General features: G+C 36.2%; 1 non-coding gene across 1 annotated transcript; it reads right to left on the reverse strand.

The window, feature by feature from the left end:
* Nucleotides 1-249: 249 nt before the first annotated feature.
* Nucleotides 250-380, reverse strand: LOC132652647 (small nucleolar RNA SNORA17). Its single transcript, XR_009590233.1, has one exon. It is a non-coding gene; the product is annotated as a small nucleolar RNA SNORA17 (small nucleolar RNA).
* Nucleotides 381-25,088: the final 24,708 nt, after the last annotated feature.

The raw sequence follows: 25,088 nt of genomic DNA on the forward strand, positions 1-25,088 counted from the left end.
TGCTTCATCTCCAGACCCTTGCGTAGCCAAACTGATGGTCATCTTAGTCTGTCTCCCTGTCCAGGCCCCATAGCAGTTGTCTGGTGATGGTTTCTGGCTCGTGCCTCCTGAGTCGCCTGAGAGACCCCATGTGAGGGTCATCCTTCTTGTGCCCACGGCTGCCAGGGGACCACAGTTTCAGGAGGTGTTCTCAGGCTAGCAACCCCTGCCCTGGACTGTTGGTGGTCTCAGGCTTCCTGCTTTTCAGGAAACGTTAGGCTGCTAATCATTCAGATGTTCACAGGTCATAATGCTGAGCACAGACATAGCCTGGCTCCTCATGTCATAAACTGACACGCATGTGACACAGACACCACACTTTCAAGGCCTCTAGGGGTAGTAAAACTTCTCTGTTTACCTTTTGAATTCACTGTGCCAAGAAAAAAAAATAGAAGTTGAAGAGTAAACATTCTTGTTTATTTGCAGTTTCCTGGGGTTACCTGAAAACTATTATTACAGGAGCCTTACAATTTAAAATTTCTGCAAATGTACTTTGAAAAACTTCAACATAAAAACAGAAATGTCAGTGTAGACTTGAGTGATTTTTCTCTATTACACAAGCTTGATAAAATAATTCCTAGGTATGAAAACAAAAGCATTTTCCTTCATTCTCAGATGGCAAGAAAAAAACAGTCAAACTTTAGGTCACAGTTGGTAAGGGAAGAGGGCCCCCACTTTCTGAGGAATAGGGGCCAAGGATGGGGGGGTAAAGTAGGGATGGTGGGTGAGACCAGGAGAAGAAAGAGGGGACTAAAATCAGTATGTAAAATGAATTAATTAATTAAAAATAATCCTAGCCACCCCAAAATACACTTCAGAATCTCCTCAGCTAGCACTAGGTAATATATAAATATTTTATTTGCATGTCACTGCTAGAATAATGTGTAGAACTATACAGATTTTAGTTTTGTTTTTATTTTATTGTCTCTTTTTAAATTTTTTTATTTGTTTTTATATTATTTACTTTATTTACTTTGTATCTCAGCTGTAACCCCCTCCCTCATCCCCTCCAAATCCCACCCTCCCTCCCTCATCTCTTCCCTGCCCCTCTCCAAGTCCACTGATGGGGAGGTCTCCTCCCCTTCCATCTGACCCTAGTTTATCAGGTCTCATCAGGGCTCGCTGCATTGTCCTCCTTTGTGGCCTAGCAAGGCTGCTCCTCTCTTGAAGGGAGGTCAAAGAACCAGCTACTGAGTTTATGTCAGAGACAGTTCTTCTTCCCTTTACTAGTGAAGTGTTGAGCTGCCATGGGCTACTTCTGAGCAGGGGTTCTAGATTATATCCTTAAAGGGTGATAAAATGCTGCCTTACACCAGAGATATGTTTCAATCTTGGTTGTATCTTAGTAGTATCTTCTCTAGTAGAAAAAAAAAGTTAGTATTTTCTCTAGTAGAAAAAAAGTTAATTAGTTACATTTACATTATTTACATTTGTTTCGTGATGGCAACTGCTATGACCGAGATGCTGACTTGAACAAATTATTTCTTCTAACTCATTTGTTCTATTGCTATATTCTTTTGTGTCCATGGATTACAATGAAACAGAAAACACTGAAAAGTTCTCTTTAGAGGACAGAATTGAGCTCTACGGATATAATTCTCCATCTTCAATCTAGTTTCCACTTTCTGATATTAATTTCAAGGTTTGATGATTTTTTTTTCTTACCCTTTTAGACAACTAAAATAAAAAAAATTAAACTTTTTCTCTGTAGCAAACATAATTTTGATCAGCCTTTCCATATTAATGCTAACATTTTATGGATATTTACCTGTATTTTTAAAGATTATTAAATTAATAATTTTCATGATCTATTTGATTAGAAGAAAGTAGAAATTAAGTGGATACATTCAATTCAGATTACTTGTACTTTGTAACTATTATTTTATCTAATTTTATGAGTTAATATGTTCTTTGTGACAAAAATACCTGGAGGAATACCTTAAAAAGAAAAGATGTATTTTGATTTGTGCTTTCAGGTTGTTTATTCTGTTTGACTTGTCCAGTCACTTTTTGCTTGTATTTTAAACAACACAGGAAATGCACTGTCATTTCAATAAAAATTAACAGTGTCATTTGTGCAGAAGTCAAGAAGGCTCAGGAAGTCAACAAGAGCCTCATTGATCCCTCACCTACATGAATAAAAACCATCGTGAACATCTCAACTCATGTACACCAGGCCACACCTTGACTAGCTTGCAGAATAGTGTGCTCCAGTGCATATGAAGTTAATGAATATATAAATAATATTCTTCAATGACATTTTCATAATGCTCATTTTATTAAAAACGGCAATTTATTAACTTTTATTCAATTAATGAGCAAATAGGCTTTCTTGTTTATCAAATTTGTGAGATTTCAGGAAGTCCCTGGAGAACATCAAACCCATTTCCACTTACTTTTAAAGTTTTTATACAAGTGCAGAAAATTGGAACATTCAAGTTTTTGCTAAACCATCTTTGGATAGGAATGCATGTTGGCATACTGTGAAGTAACAGCATGCACTAAATGCTGGATTGGGATTTCCTGAGTGTATTTCAAAAATGAAAGCTCTTCCAAGAATGACAACATAAGCATGGCTCTATCCATTACTTTCTGGTTTCTAGTGCCAGATTGTATGATAGTTATAATTAGAATAAGGCTTACTTCCCAACAATTCAAGTATTTTTTTAAATTAATCAAAAGACACAGAAAATTGATAGGATATATGGGTAAATGAAGTGCTTGTGTTATCTCATTTATGTAGGACATAGAGATAAGGCTTTGTTAGGTATTAGCATGGCTTGTACTTTAATTTCTAGTTTAATTACTTCAGACAGGCTCTCTTATAGTCCAGGATAGCCTGGAACTCACCTCACATACCGAAGGATCACTTCGAATTCCCTCTCCTCCTTCCTCTATGTCCTTTTTGATTAGATTATAAACACATACTGTCACATTGAACTAAATGTCTTTAATAATAATACAGCCACAATATTAGAATAAAATAGTTAAACACTAAATAGTAATATTTGTTTTTTCACATCATTTTAGTATGAGTATTTTTTGCTTTTATTTCATTGATAATTCATTAGTATTCTTTGTAATAGCACCAACAGTAATGACTTCTATTGGATTCAGTGTGTTTTTTTTTTATTCTTTCATAGAAAATTTTCTACAATTTAGTAGTACTTTGATATTCAATTCAAGTAAGGAATAACTGTAAAAGCAATATATTCTTCACATTGTGTGGAACTAAATATTATAAAAGCATAGATTTTCACTAGAGAGGTGTGATAATCCCAAAGGTGCATATCTCTCATACACAGACTAACCACGTTGCTTTAAATGACTGATAGTTCTCTCAGTGACATGCAGGGCTCTTCTGTGGGATATGGCTCATCAACCCAGCAGACAAATAATGTCAAGTTAGAAATACAGCTTCACACTGAACAATTATTTGGCCTGAGTTGGCTTATTATATATGACTTATATAAATCTGTTTGTTATTAGCAAATATGATAGTCCAAAAGATGAAAGTTAAAAATGTCACAATTTTGAAGTTATTCTGTTCTATGTACAGTGATTTCCAAACCAGTCACAGCTACATAGCAAAAAACTGTTTAAAAAAACAAGTTCATGTCAGTGGCTGGTTCTTTGACCCCCCACCGCTGAGAGAGGAACAGTCTTGCTTGGCCACAGAGGAGGACATTGCAGACAGTCCTGATGAGACCTGATAAGCTAGGTTCAGGTGGAAGGGGAGGAGGACCTCCCCTATCAGTGGACTTAGAGAGGGGCAGGGAGGAGATGAGGGGCGTGGGATTGGGAGGGAATGAGGGAGGGAGCGTCAGCTGGGACACAAAGTAAATAAACTATAATTAATATAAAAAATAAAATTTTAATAAAAAAAAAAAGAGAGGAGGACCCCCCCATCAGTGTACTAGGGGAAGGGCATAGGAGAAAAGGAAAGGAGGGAGGGATTGGGATGAGAAGAGGGAGAGGGGCACAGCCAGGGTACAAAATGAATATATATATATTACTTATATATAAGTAATAAAAAATTTAAAAAAGACATAAGGAACAACTATACAGATAAAAAGATTCCCAAACATCATTTATTGCTGCTTGAAATAGATCGTCTGTATCTTTTTCAATAGTATAGCCTAAGTGACGAGTGGAAAGGAGTACTTAAGATGGTAAGCCACTTAAAAAATAGGGAAAGCTATAGGAACATATAGAAGTTAATAAAAATATAATTATGAAGACTAATGGCTTTAGGATACATTGTTGGAGATAGTGAGTCAGGATCACAGATTATGTGAGAAAAGGGTTTACATGGAGAACATTTTGTATTTCATCCACTGCATGGACAGCGTATCTACAGATGATATGTTTGTTTAAAATGATAGCTTTCATATTTTAAGTAAAGACTGAATCATAGATATATCGATTACATTAAGAAAAAGCCAGCATGATGATAAAATTCAAATAGAAATGAAAACTTTTTAAGTCATATTTTTTGTGTAACCTATTAGGTACTAATAACTATAATGGAAGTATGTGAAATTTTGTACAATAATAAAATTCAGAAATTAGCACCCCAGAAAGTTTATAGATATAAGGCATATTTTTTTTGGCATAAAGTGTTTAGAAAGAGACCATTATAATTACAAAAGATAGAACTAAATCTATGAGCATACTTGATTTTATTTACAAATGTATTATTACAAATAATTCAATGAGATTTTCTGCCTGTTTTCCCATAAACATACTCTGATGATAAGAAATAAGATGCATCTTTTTATTAGCCAACATCAACTAAATAAGAAAAATAACTTCCTTAACCAAATTTGTGTCTTGTACTAGTCTATAGATATGAATATAATTAAGTAGAAGGCATTTCTGAAAACATGTCCATTTAATAAAACCTTTCTCTCATTAGAAAAAAAAAGCTTCAAGGAGATAATAACAAAACTTTACTAAATAAAATATAAGAACATAAAATGAAAGCTATCATTTTAAACTTGGACAACACAAACCAACAGGAAAGTTAAAAATCTCCAAATGAAGGCACAAGAATCAAAGACACACTTGTTCACACCTCTAGGAGTTCCGTAAGAATACTATGTTGGAAGCCATAGAATACATGCTGTGAAAATGATGTAGACCCATAGAGGCCCTTAAGCCCTGTGCATGCTGCCTCAGTTTCAGTGAGTTCATATAAGCCTTTGTCAGTTGTTTCAGAGAGTCTTGCTCTCCTCTTATCCTCTGTCCCTCCATCTCCCACTCCTTTTCTGCTTACTTTTTCACAGAAGTTCCATGAGCTATGAGAGGAGGGATTTGATGGAGACATACTAGTCTCTTTCTGTAGAATGTCTTGCTGTGGAATTCTGTATCTGTTCTCATCTGCTCCAGGGTTATTTTTTATATCAAGCTTCTTGAGTTTGTTTGCTTTTTTTTCCTGTTTTTTCAATATTTGCCCTTTATCTGATGTGGAGATGGTAAAACTCTTTTTCCATTCCATAGGTTGCCAATTAGTCCCATTGCTGATGTCCTCTACCATAGAGAAGCTTTTCAGTTTCATGAGGTCCATTGATTTATTGTTGATCTCAGTGCCTGCATTAACAGTGTTCTATTCAGAAAGTCTTCTCCTGTGCCAATGTGTTCAAGGACATTCTTCATTTTCTTGTCTATTAATCAGGTACAGTATGTTTGGTTTTATGTTGAGGTGTTTGATTCATTAGGAGGTTAGTTTTGTGCAGGATAATGAATATTAATCTATTTATAGTCTTCTACAGACAGCCATCCAGTTTTAATATTGGGGATATTGTATTTCTGATATCCTTATAAAAAAATCAAGTGTCAGTAGGCATGTTGGTTTATGGCTACAGCTATGATTCAATTTAATTGACCAATGTGTCTGTTTTTATTTTAATTCCATGCTGTTTTTATTACAATAGCTTTGTAGTATAACTTGAGATCAGTAATAGTGAGACCTTCTGCAGTAGTTGATCAGAATTATTTTAGCTATCCTGATTATTTTGTGCTTCTATATAAATTTGAGAACTCCTTTCATTATCTCTGAACAATTGTGTTTGAATTTTGATGAAGATTGCACAGAATCTGTAGATTGCTTTTGGTAGGATGCCTGTTTTTACTACGTTAATCCTATTTGTCCATGAACATGGGAGATTTTTCCATCTTCTGATATCTTCTTCAATTACTTTTTTAAATTTATTTTTTCCATAAATTACATTTTATTCACTTTGTGTCACAGCTGTAGCCCCGTTCTTTATTCCCTTCCAATCCCACCCTTTCTCCCTCATTTCCTTCCAAGCCCCTTTAAAAATCTACTGATAGGGGAGGTCCTCCTTCCCTTCGATCTGACCCTAACTTATCAGGTCTCATCAGGACTGGCTGCATTGTCCTCCTCTGTGGCCTGGCATGGTTGCGCCCCCCTCAGGAGGAGGTGGTCAAAGAGCCAACCACTGAGTTCATCTCAGAGATAGTCCCTATATCCACTACAAGGAAAATCACTTGCATTCTGAGCTGCTGTGGTCTACATATGAGCAAGGGTTCTAGGATGCCTCCATGAATGATACTTGGTTGGAGTATCAGTTTCAAAGAAAAACCCTTTGCCCAGATATTTTGGTTCTGTTGCTCTCCTTGTGGAGCTCCTGTCCTCTTCAGGTCTTACTATCTCCCACGTCTTTCATAAGATTCCCTACACTCTACCCAAAATTTGGTTATGAGTCTCAGCATCTGCTTTGATACACTGCTGGGTAGTCTTTCAGAGGCCCTGAATGGTAGGCTCCTGTCCTGTTTCCTATTTTCTCCCTCTTCCCATGTCCATCCTGTTTGTCTTTCTGAGTGAGGATTGATTGTCTTACCCAGAGTCCTCCTTCTTGCTTGGTTTCTTTAGATATTCAGATTTTGTATCCCAGCTGTAGACCCCTCCTTCATTCTCTCCCAAGCCTACCTTCCCTCCCCCATTTCTACCCTGCTCCTCTCTAAGTCCACTGATAGGGGAAGTCTTCCTTCCCTTCCATCTGATCCTAGTTTATCAGGTCTCATCAGGACTGGCTGCAATGCCCTCCTCTGTGGCCTAGCAAGGCTGCTCCTCCATCAAGGTGGGGGAGATCAAAAAGCCCACCACATAGCAGCTCAGCATCCAAGTAGGTTCCCTAGTAAGGGGAACAGGGACTGTCTCTGACCTGAACTCAGTGGCAGGCTCGAAGTTTTTAGTCATATAAGTTTTTCACTTGCTTGGTGAGAGTTACCCCATAATGGTTTATATTTTGGTTAATGTGAAAGTATTGATTCTCTAATTTCTTTCTCCATTTGACATTGTATATAACAGGGCTACTGGTTTTTCTTTGTTGTTGTTGTTTATTTTGTTTTGTTTTGAGGTGATTTTTTTATCTAGCTACTTTGTTGAAAGTGTTTATCAGCTGTAGGTATACCCTGGTTTGGGAGTCACTTATGTATACTATCATATTATCCGCAAAAAAGATACTTTGACTTCCCCATTTTTCAATTTATATCCCCTTGATCTTCTTTAGTTGCCTTATTGCTCTAGTTTAGACTTCAAGTGCTATATTGAATGTGTATGGATAGAGAGTAAGCAACCTTGTTCCAAATTTTAGTGGAATGGCTCACCATTTCAGTTGTTGTTGACACTGAGTTGATGTAAGTTTTCTTTATTATGCTTAGGCATGTCTCTTGTATCCTTAATCTCTACATGACTACTAACACCACTCATGAAGTGGTGTTAGATTTTGTCAAAGGCCTTTTCTGTATCTAATAAGATGATCATGTAGAGCTGGAGCACAGCCAGCCCAGGTGAGCAGCACACTGTCTCTGGAACCCTATCACTCACCTTCCCATAGAGGCCTGTGGGCCCTTCCAGGAATATCTAGCTTGAACCCCTCCCAGCCAATTGTCTGCTTGCCTGGACCTCCTGGGTTATAGCCAGCAGAGGTGATCTGCATTCTGTACCCTGAGATCTATTGTCAGGCCCAAGATTCTGCCTCCCTCCCTGAGGAGTCCTGTATCAAGAACATCCAGCCAACACCATGGACAGTAAGATGGCTAAAAGTCATCTTAAGAAAACAATCAACAAGAGCCAGGGCAATACAGCAGCACCAGAGCCCAACTATCCTACTACAGCAAACCCTGGGTATCCTAACACAGCCAACATACAAGAAGATAACCTTAAATCCCACCTTAGAAATATGATAGAGGCCTTTAAAGTGGAAATGAATGAATCCCTTTAATACAATTAAACAGGTGAAGGAAATGAATAAAACTGTTCAAGACCTTAAAATGGAAATAGAATAAATTAAAAAAAAAAGACAAACTGAGGAAATCTTATAGATATAAATCCTAGGGAAGAGAACAGGTTTTACAGATACAAACATCATAACAAAATAAAAGTAATGGAACAGAGAATCTCAAGCATAGAATATATAATTGATACATCAATTAAAGAAAATGGTAAACCTCACATGTTCCTGAAACAAAATATTCAAGAAATCTGGTATACTATGAAAAGACGAAATACCAGCTCCAAGGTCTAGAACAAGCTTTCAACAAAATCATAGAAGAGATGATCACGTGGTTTACGTTCTTTAAGTTTGTTTATGTACTGGATTATATTTATTGATTTTCATATGTTGAACTACCTCTGTATCTCTGGGATGCAGTATACTTGGTCACAGTGAATGATTATTTAATGGGTCCTGGAATTCAGTTTGCATGTATTTTATTATGTATTTTTCATCTATGTTCTTAAATGTAATTGTTCTGTAACTTTATTTCATTTGGGGGGTTTATATGATTTCAGTATTAGGGTAACTGTTGCCTCATAGAATGAAAATGGGCAGTATTTTTGTTTCTATTTTGTGAAATAATTTGAAGAGTATTGGTATTAGCTACTCTTTGAAGGTCTGGTAATCTGGACTTTAACTTTTTTGTTGGAAGATTTTAATGACTGCTTCTATTTTTACTAGTAGTTATAAGTCTGTTTAAATTGCTTGTCTGATATTGATTTAATTTGTGTAAGTGGGAGCTATTAAAAAATTATCCTTTTATTTTATCTATTATTTATTTTAGATTTTTCCGTTTAGATGGATACAAGTTTTTAAACTTGTATATTTTTAAACTTCTCTGGTTTTCTTTGATATCTGTTGTTATACCTCCCTCCACATTTTTATTTCTGATTTTGTTATTTGGATATTATCTTCATGTACTTTTGTTAATTTCTATGAGTTTATCATTCTCACTGATATTCTAGAACAGCCAACTTTTGATATCTTTGAGTTTTTTTTTCTGTGTGTGTAGTTCTTTTTGTTCCCATTTTAATGATTTCATCCCTGAATATGATTATTTTTTGCCATCACACTCCTGGGGTATAATTTTTTTTCTTTTCATTCTAGAGCTTTCAGGTGTGTTATTAAGTTGCTAGTATAAGGTCTCCCTAGTTTTATTTGTTGGTTTTATTTTGTTTTTTAATGTAGGCACTAATTGCTATGGATTTGACTCTTAGAACTGTTTTCATAAGTTTGAATATGCTATGTATTCATTTTTATTCAATTCTAGAAAATCCTTAATTTCTTTTATTTTTTATTACTGTCTTGACCTACTTTTCTTTTTTTAATTTTTTTATTTTTAAATAATTTTATACATTCACTTGTATCCCAGCCGTAGCCCTCTCCCTCTTTCCCTCCCAATCCTCCCCTCCCTCCCTCATCTCCTCCCTGCCCCCTCTGAGTCCACTGAGAGGGGGTGTCCTCCTCTCCTTCCCTCTTGCCTTAGCTTATCAGGTATCTTCAGGTTGGTTGCAATGTCCTTATCTGTGGCCTAGCAAGGCTGCTCCTCCCTCAGGGGGGAAGGGAAGCTCATGAGTTCATGTCAGAAACAATTCCTGTCCCACTTACTAGGGAACCCACTTGAATACTGACCTACCATGGGCTATGTCTGAGCAGGGGTTGTAGGTTATATCCATGCATGGTCCTTGGTTGGATAAACAGTCTCATAGAAGACCCCTGTGCTCAGCTATATTTGGACCTTGTGGGGCTCCCTGTTCCCTTTAGGATATACTAATTCCTTCTTCCTTCATACGATTTCTTACACTCTGCCGAAGGCTTGGTTATGGGTCTCAGCATCTGCTTTGATACACTGCTAGGTAGAGTCTTTCAGGTGCCTTCTGTGGTAGGCTACTGTCCTGTTACTTGTTTTCTCTTATTTCCAATGTCCATCCACTTTGTCTTTCTAGATGAGGATTGATCATCTTACCCCTGGACCTCTTTCCTGTTTTCCTTCTTTAGGTGTACAGATTTCTACTTTTCATTCAATAGAGAGTTGCTATGTTTCTATGAGTTGGTAAGCTCTCTATTGTTTCTGTTTTTGTTGACATCAGCTTTAATCTGTGATGATCTGACAGATTGCAAGGAGTTATTTCAATTTTCTTTTATCTGTTAGCACTTGCTTTGTGTCAGACTATTTGGTCAAGTTTGAAGAAAGTTCCAGAAGGTATAGAGAAGAATGCATATTCTATTATATTGTGTGTGTGTGTGAAGTGTCTGTAAATATTTTTTGGATCTATTTGGCTTATAATCTCTGTTAACTCTAGCATTTATCTGTTTATTTTTTTTGTCTAGATGACCTGTCTACTGGTAAAAGTAAGGTATTAAGGTCTGCCATTATCAGTATATGAAGGTCAATGTGTGTTTTGCATTGTAGTAGTGTTTCTTTTACAAACATGTGTGCCCTTGTGTTTGATGTATAGCTTAAAAATTTAAATTAAGCTGGGTGCTGTAGGCACATACCTGTAATCCCAGCACTCCAGGAGGCAGAAGCAGGTGGATCTCTGTGAGTTTGAGGCCAGCCTGGACTACAAAGCAAATCCAGGACAGCTAAAGCTACATAGAGAAACTGTCTTGAAAAAAAGTTGAATATTATCTTGGTGGATTTTACCTTTGATGAATATGTAGTGTCCTTTCCTTCTTTTCTGATTAATTTTTGTCAGATATTAGAATGGCTGCATCAGCTTTTTTTCTAGCTGCATTTGTTTAGAATATCTTTTTCTATGTGTTTACCCAGAGGAAATGTTTATATTTGATGCTGAGGTGTGTTTCTTGGATACAGCAAAAGGATGAGTCCTGTTTTTAATATACAATCTATTAATTCATGTCTTTTTATTGGGATATTAAGATAATTGATATTTTGAGATATTAATCATCAGTAATTGCTGATCTCCTGTTTTTTTCTTGGTGGTTGTGGTTATGGTCATGGTGATAGAGTGTGTGTGTGTGTGTGTGCGTGTGTGTGTTGGAATGGAAGTATATATTCCCTGTGTTTTTATGGTTGTAGTTAATCCCTTTACTAATTTTTCTTCTAGTTTTCTTCCATAGGTCTGGAATTATAGAGAAATATTGTTTTAATTTTGACATTATTGTGGAACATCTTATTTTTCCATCTATGGTGATTGACAATTTTGTTGAATATAGTAGTCTTGTCCAGTATCTATGATCTCTAACGATGTGTAGCACCTCTGTCAAGGACTTTCTGGCTTTCAGAGTTTCCATTGAAAAATCAGGTATAATTTTAATAAGTGTGTCTTTAGATATTACTTGGACTTTTTCCTTGCTGCTTTTAATATCTTCTTTGTTCTGTATCTTTAGTGTTTTGATTATTGTGTAATCAGGTGACTTCCTTTTCTGCCCCAATCTACTTGGTATTCTATATGTTTCTTCTACCTTTATAAGTACCTTCTTCTTTAGGTTAGGAATTTTTTTCTTCTATGATTTTGTTCAAAGTATTTTCTGGCCCTTTGAGCTGGGTTTATTTCCCTATCCGTATTTTTATTTTTCTTAGATTTGGTCTTTTCATAATGTTCCAGATTTCTTGGATCTGTTTTTGTGAGGAAAATTTCGATTTAACAGTTTCATTACCCGAGGTATCAATTTTTCTCACGTATCTTTCATGCCCAAGACTCTTTCTTCCATCTCTTATGGTCCTGCCACTACAGTTTGTGTTTAAAATCCAAAATTTTCAATTCCAGCATTCTCTAAGTTTATTTATTTGTTTATTTGATTGTTTGTTTTGATTAATTCTACTTCCATCTTCAGGTATTGAACCATTTTATTTATTTTCTTGTACTATCTTCATGTGTTTTTCTGGATTTCTTTAAGGGATTTATTTATTTTCTCCTACTGATTGTGTTTTTCTGGATTTCTTTCTGGGATTTATTTTTTCCTCTTTAAGGATTTCTATCACCTTCATACAGGTTGTTCTAAAGTCTTTTTACTTGTGCTTCAGGTTTGTTGAAATATTAAGTGCCTGCTGTGGTAGGGTTCCTGGGCTTTAATAGAGACATATTATCCTGGTTGTTATTGATTTTTTTTTACACTAATGGGTCATGGCATTTGAGTTTAGGGTAATTATAGGTCTGAGAGATGATATCTGATTTTCTTGCTGTTGAATGTATGTCTTATTCCTTGGCTTCTGCTTTCATCCTGGACTAAAAGAGACTGTTTAGTGTTACCTGGTGGAAATTTTCTGTAGACCTATTCTACTGGCCGGCTCTTCTTCTGTATTCACAGGGAATGCTCGTTCTTCTGTAAGGCTAAGATAATGGGATGAGTTAGGGACAGGAACATTTGGAAAGAAGATCTAATGAGGGTGGGGTCAAAGAGGAAAGGGAGACCTCAGCAGGTTTTCTGCTACAGAACTGGGAATGAGACTGGAAGGATTTTATCTGGAGGATCAGAAGCAGAAGTGTGGATCCACTGTCAGAAATACTTGTTGCCCTAGCAGAAGAGACTCTTGGGTTAGGAACTCCTGCTGGTGTTGGAGCTGGGACAATGGATTGGATGAGGGTACTTAGAAAGGAAAAATCTATAGGGTCCATTGGAGATGGGAACTAAGGTACAGAGAAAATTGGCTGAGCTCTTCTGCTTTAGACTTGGGAATGAGATTGGAGCGCTGAATCTTGGGAAACAGAGGGAGAAGAAAAATTCTGCAGGTAGCCTACCTGATTTTCTGACAGACTTTGCTAGTTGTTAGCATGGGTTACCTGTTGGAGTTGGGGACATAAATGAAGAGATGGGTGGAGAAAGGAGGTTAGGAGGGGCTGGTTTATTGGATGCACATGAGATGGGAGGAGGAACAAATGGAAGGCTGCTCCTAGTGTTTTGTTGCAGCTAGAGGGGAAACTGGGGGATTAGGTTTAAAGAGGAGGAGAGAGTGGTAATGACCTTGAGACAGCTCAACTGTTTCCCTGTTCTTTTGGGAAACAGTGTGTTCCCAGTGAATGACTGCTGGTGTTGGGGGCTAGGATAATGGAAAAAGTTGAGGGAGGAAACCTAAAGGAGTATATCTTTGTGATCCATTGAGGATGTGGTCAGAGGGCAAATGAAGGGTGCAGCAAGCTATTTGTTTTGTTTCATTTTGTTTTGTTTTTGCTATAGAACTTGGAATGAGACTGGGGGGGGTGGATCCAGAACTACAGGGAGAAAAGATTTGCATGCAACCCACCTGGTTTCGTGACAGGTCTATCTACAGCTTGTAGTACATTAGATTTTCTGTTTCTTTCTCTTTTTTTATTGTTATAATTTATGCACTTTGTATCCCTCTCCAAAACCCACCCTCCCTCCCTCTTCTCCTCCCATGCCCCTCCCTCAGTCTACTGATAGGGGAGGTCTTCCTCCCTTTCCATCTGTCCCTAGACTATCAGGTCTCATCAGGACTGGCAGCATTGTCTTTCTCTGTGGCCTGGTACAGCTGCACTACCCTCAGGTGGAGGTGATCAAAGAGCCAGAAACTGAGTTTATGTCAGCCCCTGCTCCTCTTCCTAGGGAACCCACGTGGAGACTGAGCTGCCATGGGCTACATCTGAGCAACAGGTCAAGGTTATCTCCAGGCATGACCCTTGTTCGGAGTATCGATCTTTGCAAAGACTCCTGGGTATTTGGTATTCTTATATTAACTTCATTCTTATATGATGAACAAAAGTCAAACACAAGTTTGAATGTATTAAACATTCTCAGTAAAAAAAAAATAGAGGTTGCAATCAGCCCCAGACAAATGTCTTCAGTATCATCTACTATTACATATTAAACTTGTACTTACATTATTTTTTTATATATAATGAGTGTATCACTCAGAAATGAAAGCGGCATGATGTGAGGTTCGTGCCAGCCAGCTACACCCTTTCTCAATTTAAAGAAGCATTTTAAATCCATACGAAATCCACTTATTATTTACTTCTTCTACTTAGGAACCTTTGTATAATGATCAAAAGGTGATTAACAGCAATAGTGGCAACATCTATAGCATCATCTCTGTTCTGTGACATGAAGCCAGAAAAGCAGTGCTTTTTGCACTGTGTTTGAATGTGTGCTATCCACTTCTTTGTCTGACAAGGACTTTCTCATGTCAGAGAGAAATACAGCTGAGCAGCAGGCAGCACAGTTAAGGCAGTTAGATTTTATTCAGACGAACTCCTGAAGTAGGTGATAGAATTCAGAGCAAAGCGTAACTTTCCTTTAGCAGAATGTAGGATCCTTTTCTAGAATATGTTGGGATTTCATAAGTACAATTTTCCTGTCATATCTTGGAGTCATTATTTAGCAGCAGGCAACTTTTCCTGCTGACTCATACAATCTTCTTCCCATTCTTCCACTATTTTCCATGAGACTTAAGATGAAACAACTTCTCAAGTATCTGGGATTGACTTTGAACTACCTGTGTAAAAGGATGACCACCAATTTCTGATTTTCTTGTTGTAGTCTCCTGAAACTTATGCAACCACCCTAAATACATGTGATACCGAGGATTAAATTTAGAGTCTCGTGCATAGTACCCAAGCAGTCTACCCACTGAGTTCCCTTTGCTCACTCAAACATTTCTTTAAAGGCCTTCCCATGCTCCATCAAATTCATGGTCCCTACTTTACTAATTGGTACTGTGAGTGGGTTTGTGTGTGTGTGCTCCTAAATATAACATGCTAAGACTATATAATGTTATTACAAGCATGTTTTATTTAACACTGGAAAAACATTTGGTGTGCTCCACCCTGGGGGTGACCACCTTTCCAGCTTTCCTCAACTGCATATAGTTCAGCATGTAGGGTTGTAGCTTTATGAGCTTTTCCCATCCAGTTTGAAATGTCTTTTTGTGTCATCCTGTTTAACTCACATTTTACAGTTATGTTGCTGAGACTTTATGGGTGTAGCTTCTGACATTACTCGATACATAATCTCATATCAAACTTCCTTGTTCTCTGACTTACAATCTTTCCACCCACTTCTTCCACAGTATTCCCTATCCTTAGGTCTGGAAATGCTTTATAGTTGTACCATTGGGACTGGACTATACAGCTCTCCTATTGATTCATTGTGTCTGGTATATTCTTAGGGAGAGACATTGTCAGGTTCATGAGACCAGATAACCTTAGGGTAAGCTCAGGAAAGATAGCTGCCAAAATATAGAGAAAAGTACCTGCTTAACCATTCGCATTTCAGAGAGAAGTCTCTCAGATTCTCAATAAACAATTCCTGGGTGTAGATATGTGTCACAGAAGGCAGAGAAAAGATTTATAATCCTATACTTTATAAAGTAAGCCATTTTAAAGAATAGTTCAAAAATAAATCTGTCTGTCACTCGATTTTGATGTGAACATGAGTAAATACTCCTGGCAATGTTCAGTTTTCCCAGACAAACATTTCAAAGGTGAGGAGAAGTAGCTATTCTTAGGGGCATAGCTTTCGCTTGTAAAAGATAGGCTAGCATTGAGTCAAGTCTCTGTATATAATCTTGGTGAATTATTAAGTACTGACAGTTTTACAATAGCTGTACAAATGCATCTTTTACTTTGGGCTTGCTTGCATTTATTAATACATCTATCTTACAAATAGCTATAATAAATTAATGACAGCATGATATTTAATTTTGTTCATAATTTTTTAAGCATAGAATGTTTAATAGCTCAGGAAGTGATAATAAAATAAACGCAAAATTGTATAATCGTTGCCTTTGTATACTTTTCAAAGGACAGATTAATGTGTCCTGAAGTGTGTAAGATAACAATTCATCTGTCCTGTATTGACTCAAAATAATTTTGACATTGTACTGAAATGCTTCACTAAAATTTGATCTACATATAGAATTTCAGTTTTATTTGAAGTAAGCTTTGAGGAAGAATGTCAACAATCTTTGTGATTCCTTAAAATATCTTTCCCTACCTTCCAGTTCCGAAGAATGGATCACACATTTTTGCTGTTGTTATGTGCTTTTTCAATCAACAAAATTCAATGGCTATTATGTAGAAAATAAGCACAATAAGACTCTGGAAGACACGTAGAAAATGGCATACTGCTAGGAAGCATGCTACAACCCTGACAGCGGTGTATGTTCCCTTATTACATCATATTCTGAAGAGTGAACTTAAGAACCCAGTAAACACTAGCTCAGACAGAAACTAAAATACTTCCATTCTGCTCCATGTGACTGAGCAATAACAAGGGACAACCTGCTGACATGGGGAGCAACTTAAGTGAATCTACAAAAAATTATCTGGTAAAATTTTGAACACAAAAATTTACTGATTGTCTGATTCTGTGTAAAAATGATCAGAAATAACACCATTATAGAACTGTTACTGAAATATGTAAAAACATAGGAAACAAAGGGGAAGGAGGACATCATACAAATATATGAAGAACCATGTTGGAAGAAATTTTTCTTCTTTTATTGACTGCATTACTGTTAATATTTTAGTGTGACATTGAACTGTAGCTTTGTGCAATGATGATGCTAAAAAGTTGATAAAAGATGCGCGTTTTCTCCATATGATTCTTTACAGCACCATGTGACTCCTCAATTAAATGAAAAGTAAAAGTTTATTTATAATTTTGTTTTCTCAAATTTTATTTGAGCCTCTAAATTTTAACAAATTGTAATTAATTTATAATATTTGGAATTTATAAAATTGATGCATATTTAAAGGCTCAGAGAAAAATATAGTTACATTTAGTTATACTGAATCAAATTTAATAGCTCTAATAATTTATCATTTTTAATCACTGGATTCCTGGAAAATTATACATGCATGTTATTATATTCTGTCTCTAGAAAAATCAATATTAATGGAAAAATTCAAATAATTGATTTGTATAATGAAAACTTGTAGTTTCTCTTATAATTATATATTGTATTTAGATCAAAAGTGTTATGAGATAGAGTTATGGTGCCCCAAGGAGCTTACTGTGACAGCATTAAAAAAATTTCTGCTCAACAGAATTTATTTATGACATTAATGCTTCGAGGAATCCAAGTTACTGAATAGGACTAATTTTAAGCATTCTGCCTCACAATATTGCCCATATAATCTAGGTTTTCTCTGGTGAATTCTTGCAAGTTTATTGATAATTTCACATTGATTATTATGGGTGAAAGCTGGTACAGCTTTCAATTTAGAAATCTCCCTAGAAATAGAAAACAATATTGATTTCTTAAAAAAGAGATTGATGTGCAAATTTATTTTAAACGTGCTACATGTTTAAAATTTCATGACTACATGAAATTTTCTTTTTTTGTCCTTGTTTCCCTTCCTTTCTTTTCTTTTTTTTTTTTTTTTTAGTTTACTTATTTAGTCTTATAAATTACAATTTATTCACTTTGTATCCCAGCTGTAGTCCTTTCCCTCTTCGCCTCCCAATCCCACTTTCCCTCTTTCATCTCCTTCCATGCCCCTCTCCAAGTCCACTGAGAGGAGAGGTTCTCCTCCCCTTCCCTCTAACCCTAGCCTATCAGGACTAGCTTCATTGTCTTCCTCTGTGGCCTGGTAAGTTTTTACGCCCTTCAGGGGAAGGTGATCAAAGAGCCAGCCACTGAGTTCATGTTAGAAACAGTCCCTGTTCCCATTACTAGGGAACCCACTTGGAAACTGAGCTGCCATGGGCTACACCTATGCAGGGGTTCTAGGTTATCTCCAGGCATGGTCCTTGGTTGGAGTGTCAGTCTCAGAAAAGACCCCTGTGCCCAGATTTTTTGGTTCTGTTGCTCTCCTTTTGGAACTCCTGTCCCCTCCAGGTCTTTTTATGTCTCCCTTCTTTCATAAGATTCCCTGCATTCTGCCCCAAGTTTGTCCATGAGGCACAGCATCTGCTTTGATACCCTTCACTGTAGAGTATTTCAGAGGCCCTCTGTGGCAGGCTCCTTTCTTGTTCCCTGTTTTCTTCCTTTTCCAATGTCCATCCAGTCTGTCTTTCTGGGTGAAGATTAATCATCTCACCCAGGGTTCTCCTTCTTGATTAGCTTCTTTAGGTGTACAGATTTTAGTATCTTTATCCTGTATTATATGACTAATATCCCCTCGGGTACCTCACTCAGGATGATCTTTTCTAGTTCTCACCATTTGCCTGCAAATTTTATGATTTCCATGTTTTGTTAATAAAAATAATTTACTTAATTCTATGTGCATTAGCATGAAGGTATCAGATGCCTTGGAAATGGAATTACAGACAGTTGTGAGCTACCATGTGGGTGCTGGGAATTGAACCTGGGTCCTTTGGAAGTGCAGATGGTGCTCTTAACCACTGAGCCATTTCCCCAGCCACTAATTTTCTTGTTTTTCATTGCTGAGTAGTATTCCATTGTGTAAATACCACAATTTTTGTTTCTATTCCTCAGTTGAGGGTTTTTTCCAGATTCTAGCTATGACAAATAAAGCTGCTACTAACATGGTTGAGCAAATGTCCTTGTTGTATACTTGAGCAACAATACTGACATTTCTCATTTGGGTATGTCATGATTATCTTTTGGTTTTGTTTATTCCCTGTGTGGACAAGCTGTGGTTCCCCATGGGCTAACCAACTGCTTAAAAGATTGGGAAATGTGAGCTCATTTTTGGGGGATGGTGATATGTGTAGCTTGAATTGTTCTTACTACATCAATTGGGATTTTTGTGATGAATACATGTGTTTGCAGTAATAAAGGATGTCATAGAAGGATGCAACTTTTACCACAAAGTTCAGTATCATGGACTAAAACACATCAATGAGTAGGTCATAAACTGATCTGTGTTTATAGGGTGATTTATGGCTATGTAAAATATGACAGATTATCTATAACCATGCAGGAAAAAAACAAACATGTTACCAGCTTGTTTGTTGTATTTCCAGGTTCCTGTTGAATGGATCACTTAGACTTGAAAATAAAACCTTGTGCAAGTAAACTCTCTTTCAGAGAGTGGAAATTTCATTCAGCAGGGCTGTCACAGGAACAGCTGACAAGCTTATTTCTCAACATGTCCACTTTCAAAACACCTTTCACATTTTTAAATGGAGTTTCTGCTTAGATTCTTCTCTGAAAAAGATTCTTCTCTAAAAAGGGCTTTTAGTGTGTGCAGTACTTGTCATAGAGCGCTAAAGGCCAACACACTCTTTTTCTGTCTTTTTTTTTATCCATACATGTCATTACATACAAGCCTTAATGATGATGTGAGTCTTCTCAAACATGTGGAATGCACAGTTCTGACTGAAGTGCCACAGTTAAACTAGGGTCAGTTATAAAATTATCCTATCATAAGCCTTTAGACTTAAAAATAGTCAAGAAGACAATGAACCTAGTGTTTGCTCTTTATTTTAAAAACTACTAGTTTTTCCTGGACTTTTAGAATGTGAGAATTCATGTCAGATGAAAATCTAAGTTGTTAGTGGAAAAACTTCAACGTTACTTATATTTTTTTCTAGTAGTAAATGTTATACTGCTTATGCATAGTAGGACTGCACATAAATAAAGTAACTATTTAGTGTGATATTTCAATTTTTTTCAGAAAAAACTCATTATATTTTTTAAACCATGGCAATATAATTATCACAACAACTGTACTCTAATAAAATAATAATATGTACAAATACTGCCTTTGTTAGAGACTCTGAGATCTAAATGGTAGCTGAATATCTGATCACTCAAGTGGAAACTCAAGAAATGACATTCTAGCTCGCTGACTCTATTAACTTCCTCCACCCAACAGTCATTGTCCAATCTTACCACTGACCCATAAAAATCGATGAAGGTTAAAATCAAGGAAATAAAATGTAACACCTCCCTGTCTTCTTAGGATTACCCTCATGTCAAGGGGAGTTTAAAAGCACTTCACATATATTTTCTAAGATAGTCACAGACATATCCACATTATTCTGCCTAGCACTGCTTCAAATGACATTTGTTATATCATTGTCTCATGAGAAATTAATTTCATAAATTTCACCAAACCTTTCATTTTGAGCAACAGAATTCTCTTATTAGGTGAGCAACAACGTCATAAAAAGAACGACAAAGAATATTTTATTTCAATTGAAGTTTAATTATATATTTGTGTATGTATATATTTGTGTATGTATGTTTGTGCAGCACAAACAAGAGCAGAGACTTTGTGAAAGAAGAGACATCAAATAAATCTGTCTTAATTATTTGGGAGCTAGCTGGGTCATAGGAAACCCTTCTAGAATTAATAAATATTGTACAACAAAAGATTTCATATAAATTTATAAATAAATGCTTCTAATTCTGAATTCTTATTTGACCCATGCCTTAATTTTTTAAATAAACTCTCAGTTTTAGATAACAATTATTAATGAAAAGTTGGTCATGGAAATAAAGCAAACTCTAAGTTTTCAGAAATAATTGTTTTATTTTGCCTATTACATATACTAAATTTTTCATGTACAAATTCATAGGAAGTTTCAGTGAGACAGCTCCGAGGAGAAGGAATATCCTAATGCAAGTGCTGAGAGGAAAGGTTTCCCCAATACAAGTATCGCAGCTCTGATGGGAAAGGTCGTTTCTGGAAGTTGGGAGCCAAAGAATATAACCAAGTCATAGTATACAACAAACCTCACATGAGACATTTACTGGAAAAAACACAAGATGGTGGCTGCCTCTACTTAGGTAAGAAACACCAAGAGCTGAGCTAGATGAATATTATATTGGGTTTCTTGCATGAGTGGGGTGCTTTCAGGTGACCTGGGATTGATGTGATTTTATGGCCTGATTTTGCAGCAGTCTCAAGGATTGGTGGGATTTTGTGGCCTAATCTTGGACTTTTTTCCTGTAGGTCAGAGCTTGTCTGCCTGTGTCTAGAGGGGCATGGAAATGGTCGTTATGTGCCATTAGAGTAGTCTGGGGTATGGGGCTTGGCAAATTTCATGCCTCAAGGGGGTTACAAGAAGTATGACATGGCTAGTTTGAGATAGACAGGACATAACATTAGGATTTTAGGTAAAACATCTGTTCTTTGGTTTTTAAAAATGTTATTAACTTTCCCATGTAGATGGAAAAATATTTAATGTTTCATTGTGAGCCATGGTTAAGACATATTGATTAAGAATCTCTAGAAAAAAAGTCCTAATTTACACATTAGGAAAAATAATTTTGAAAAAGATGTCTTCATAAAGAACATACGACTGGAAGAATTAGCATGAAAATAAGTAAATGGTGAAAATGACCTGTTAACACATTTTTAAAATACCTGTAGGTAGAAACAAGAATCAGAGCCCTAACTATAATACTTCCATGGAGTCATTTGCAGAAAATGTCAGAATGGAGAATGCTCACTCAAATACATTGAGTTTTCTTCAGATCCCAAAGGTTGATTGTGATTGAGAAACTGCAATCAAATGCACAGAAGTTATTTCAGGACTGCAGATGCTTTCTGAATCAGTGCTTTGAGCCATTTTAAAACAAGCAAAAGACATCATAAAGTCTTTATTCTATTTCTTCCTGGAATAATTTTACTTTGAAAATAATTTCATTTCCTGTTTCATTACATCTATAACTTGCTTTTCCTTTCTCCTTCATAAAACATTTAACTCTGACTCATTCAGTTGTTGTCTTTATTTATCATCTATTTCTGTTTTGGTAACCACCATGGATAAAAATGTAAATAAAATACAATTCTACATTAAGAAAGGATCAAGACAAACTGTTATTTTAAATCAGGTATTAACTTGTTGATTGAAATTAGACAATAATTTTGATTAGGTAATTTAAAAAGTACAAGAAGTATTTCAATTCAAATAAGGTGGGAAAATAAACATATAAAAAACAGATATATTATTATATCATTGGCAAAAAGGACAATGTAAGCAGTCAGAAGATTATACAAAATGATTTAGAAGCTAGGAAATATCTACTCTCAGGAAGTGATTATCAGCAAACTTGGGCAAGAGATGAGATTAGTAGTGGGACTTGTCCTGGAGATATAGACATGTTTACTGGTTTTTTAGTTATATTGCAAACATTTGTAGCAAAGTTCAGTTTTATGACTATATTTGGTTTAGATACCAGCTGGGATATTTTCAGTACTGAAAAGAGGAATGGCAACATACTCTGTCAGTAATCATGCTGATACTTTCTGAGTTGGGGCATCATATCCATTGAGTTGGGGCTTCATTCTCTGAAGTAGTCATTCAGTTCACAGGGCTATTTTACTTAAATTCTAAAACACAGATATCTAATAAATGTCTAATTTATCCTATATCCATTTTTCTTCAAGTGAACTTTTAAAGAATAAAATTTGCTAAGTTTATTTATTAAACTCCCTTGTCTGTTTTTCCATAAGTACACTGCATTTTTATTTAGTATATAAAGAATTGCTAATTTTTTAGCAGTCTCGAAGTTTTAGGGATATGTTCACTCTCTACATCCACATTTGTGAGATTTTTATCATGAAAATGCATGAAAACTACAGCAAATGTGAGAAAATAAGTTTTAATTTTTTTCTTAAATTGTATACTGTGTGCATTCAAGAACTGCACTGAAGAATGGGAACTGTTGAATCATTGTCCTGGCAATGCCTGTCACTGACATTGTCTGATTGCTAACCTGTCCAACCTTCCGGGCCTTCAGTACACAGCTAGGGCCAAAGCTTCACATCTCCTCTGCCTCCTTTCACACTCAGCTAATGCTCATCAGAAATGAAACCTTTAACTGAAACTTTCTAAAGAATGTGTATAGATGTATTTGATTTAGTTAGTCTGATGGAAGAAATCATAGGTGCATCTGAGCAGAGCTTTTGCCTAGAAAGTAAACAGGAGTATTTGAAAGCACTCCAGAAAGTCAGTTAATTTTGCAATTACTTAGTAGAATATAAAATGAAAGAACATTTTTATTAGAGAGAAGTAATCACATCCTTTTGGATGTTATACTATGTTTTCATTGGAGGTTAATTGTGAAAGCTAGCTTTCTCCCTGTTGATAAGTGTCTTTCTTTTACATTTATTTTTGAATGCTCAGTTCTCTTTATAGCTAATTTTACATAATTTCATTAACAGCTACAGTTTTGAAACTGAATCAATTCATAAGTAATTGCTAAGACTCTCAATCCTACTTTAGGCTAATAAAAGAAAATTTACTGTGATATAATGTTATTTAATAAACTAATAAATGTGGGAAACAGAGCACTGGGTAAGAATCTTATTTCTTGAAAACTCGTTACATGCATATATTGTGTATAACTGCCACTTGGTGCAATTAATATTGTCCTGCATATGTTTATCTTTTCAGCATAAAGAGGCTATTATTTTCTTACTAGGATGTACTCTCTGCCTGTGGTAGGCAATTAAAAGAAAAATTAAAAAACACAAAGAAGCAGTTCTTTATAATGTGCTTCTTAGCCTTTATACACATTTCAAACAAGTTACAAGTATCAATGATTTCATTCATATGCCAACACTTGGTGGAGAAACAGTCATATTTTGAAGAATCATGAGCATGTGAACTGTGCACAGCTGAGAGGGTATAGGAATCTGGATCTCGAAAAACCCTTTACTCTGAAGCAGTAACCTCTGAAAGACTCTACCTAGCAGTGTATCAGAGCATATACTGAGACACATAACCAAACCTTTTGCAGAAGGCAGGGAATCATACGAAAAAAGGGGGAGTTAATATGACCTGGAGAGGACAGAAGCTCCACAAGGACCAAATATATCTGGGCATAGGGGTCTTTTCTGAGACTGTTTCTCCAACCAGGGACCATGAATGGATATAACCTAAAACCGCTGCTCGGATGTAGCCCATGGTAGCTCAGTATCCAAGTGAGTACCCTCGTAAGGGGAACAAGGACTATTTCTGACGTGAACTCAATGGTGGACTCTTTGATACCCTCCCCCCAAGGGAGGAGCAGCTCTGCTAGGCCACAGGGGAGGACTTTGCAGCCAATCCTGAAGATACCTGATAAACCAGGGTCAGATGAAAGGGGAAGGGGTCTTGCCCTATCAGTGGACTTGGAAAGGGGCAGGGAGGAGATGAGGCAGGGAGGGTGAGACTGGAAGGGAATGAGGGAGCGGGATACAGCTGGGATATAAAGTTAATAAAATGTAACTAATAATAAAATAAATAAATAAATAAATGGAAAAAGTAAATTTGTTTTGTTTTAGTTTTTTTCAGAGAATAGACCATCTGGCACTCTGACTAGCATGAAGGATGTGGGAAATTAACTTTCTGTTAAAGAGTTGTGTGAACATTATTTTCTTTGACGTGATGTACATTTTGGCCTTGTACTTACTTACACATTATCCGGACTGAAATTTCTTTTTTTATTTCAACAAAACACCCAATAAAGCTTGGTATCATAAGATAGTTTACTTTTGCACAATGATTCTCAAAATTTTTACTTTTTTGTGAATAAGATTAGATTTTAATTATGTGGTTTTGTTATACTAAACACAGCAATCTTCTTAAAAACTGGACTTTGTGACATAGGGCAACAACAGGACATTGGAGTAGAGGCCCAGTATTGACCAGTAGCAGAAGCCAGAGGCCTCATAAAAGACCAAGTGAGTCATTGCAATGAACATTTGTGAGAAAAGAAGTGTGGACAAATTTGTATACTGTGAGACACACCGTGACACAATACAGCTTCCACAACAAGGTTTCATTTTCTCTGTTGTGGGACAGGTTGCAAGTGTAAAGGGTGGATACAAGGAGAAGATGAGTGGAATTGGGGTGCATAATGTGAAATTCACAAAGAACATTTTTTTTTAAAACATGAAAACTAATGTGTTA

The sequence above is a fragment of the Meriones unguiculatus genome, chromosome 2 (assembly GCF_030254825.1).
Source record: "Meriones unguiculatus strain TT.TT164.6M chromosome 2, Bangor_MerUng_6.1, whole genome shotgun sequence".
Classification (NCBI taxonomy): Eukaryota; Metazoa; Chordata; class Mammalia; order Rodentia; family Muridae; genus Meriones; species Meriones unguiculatus.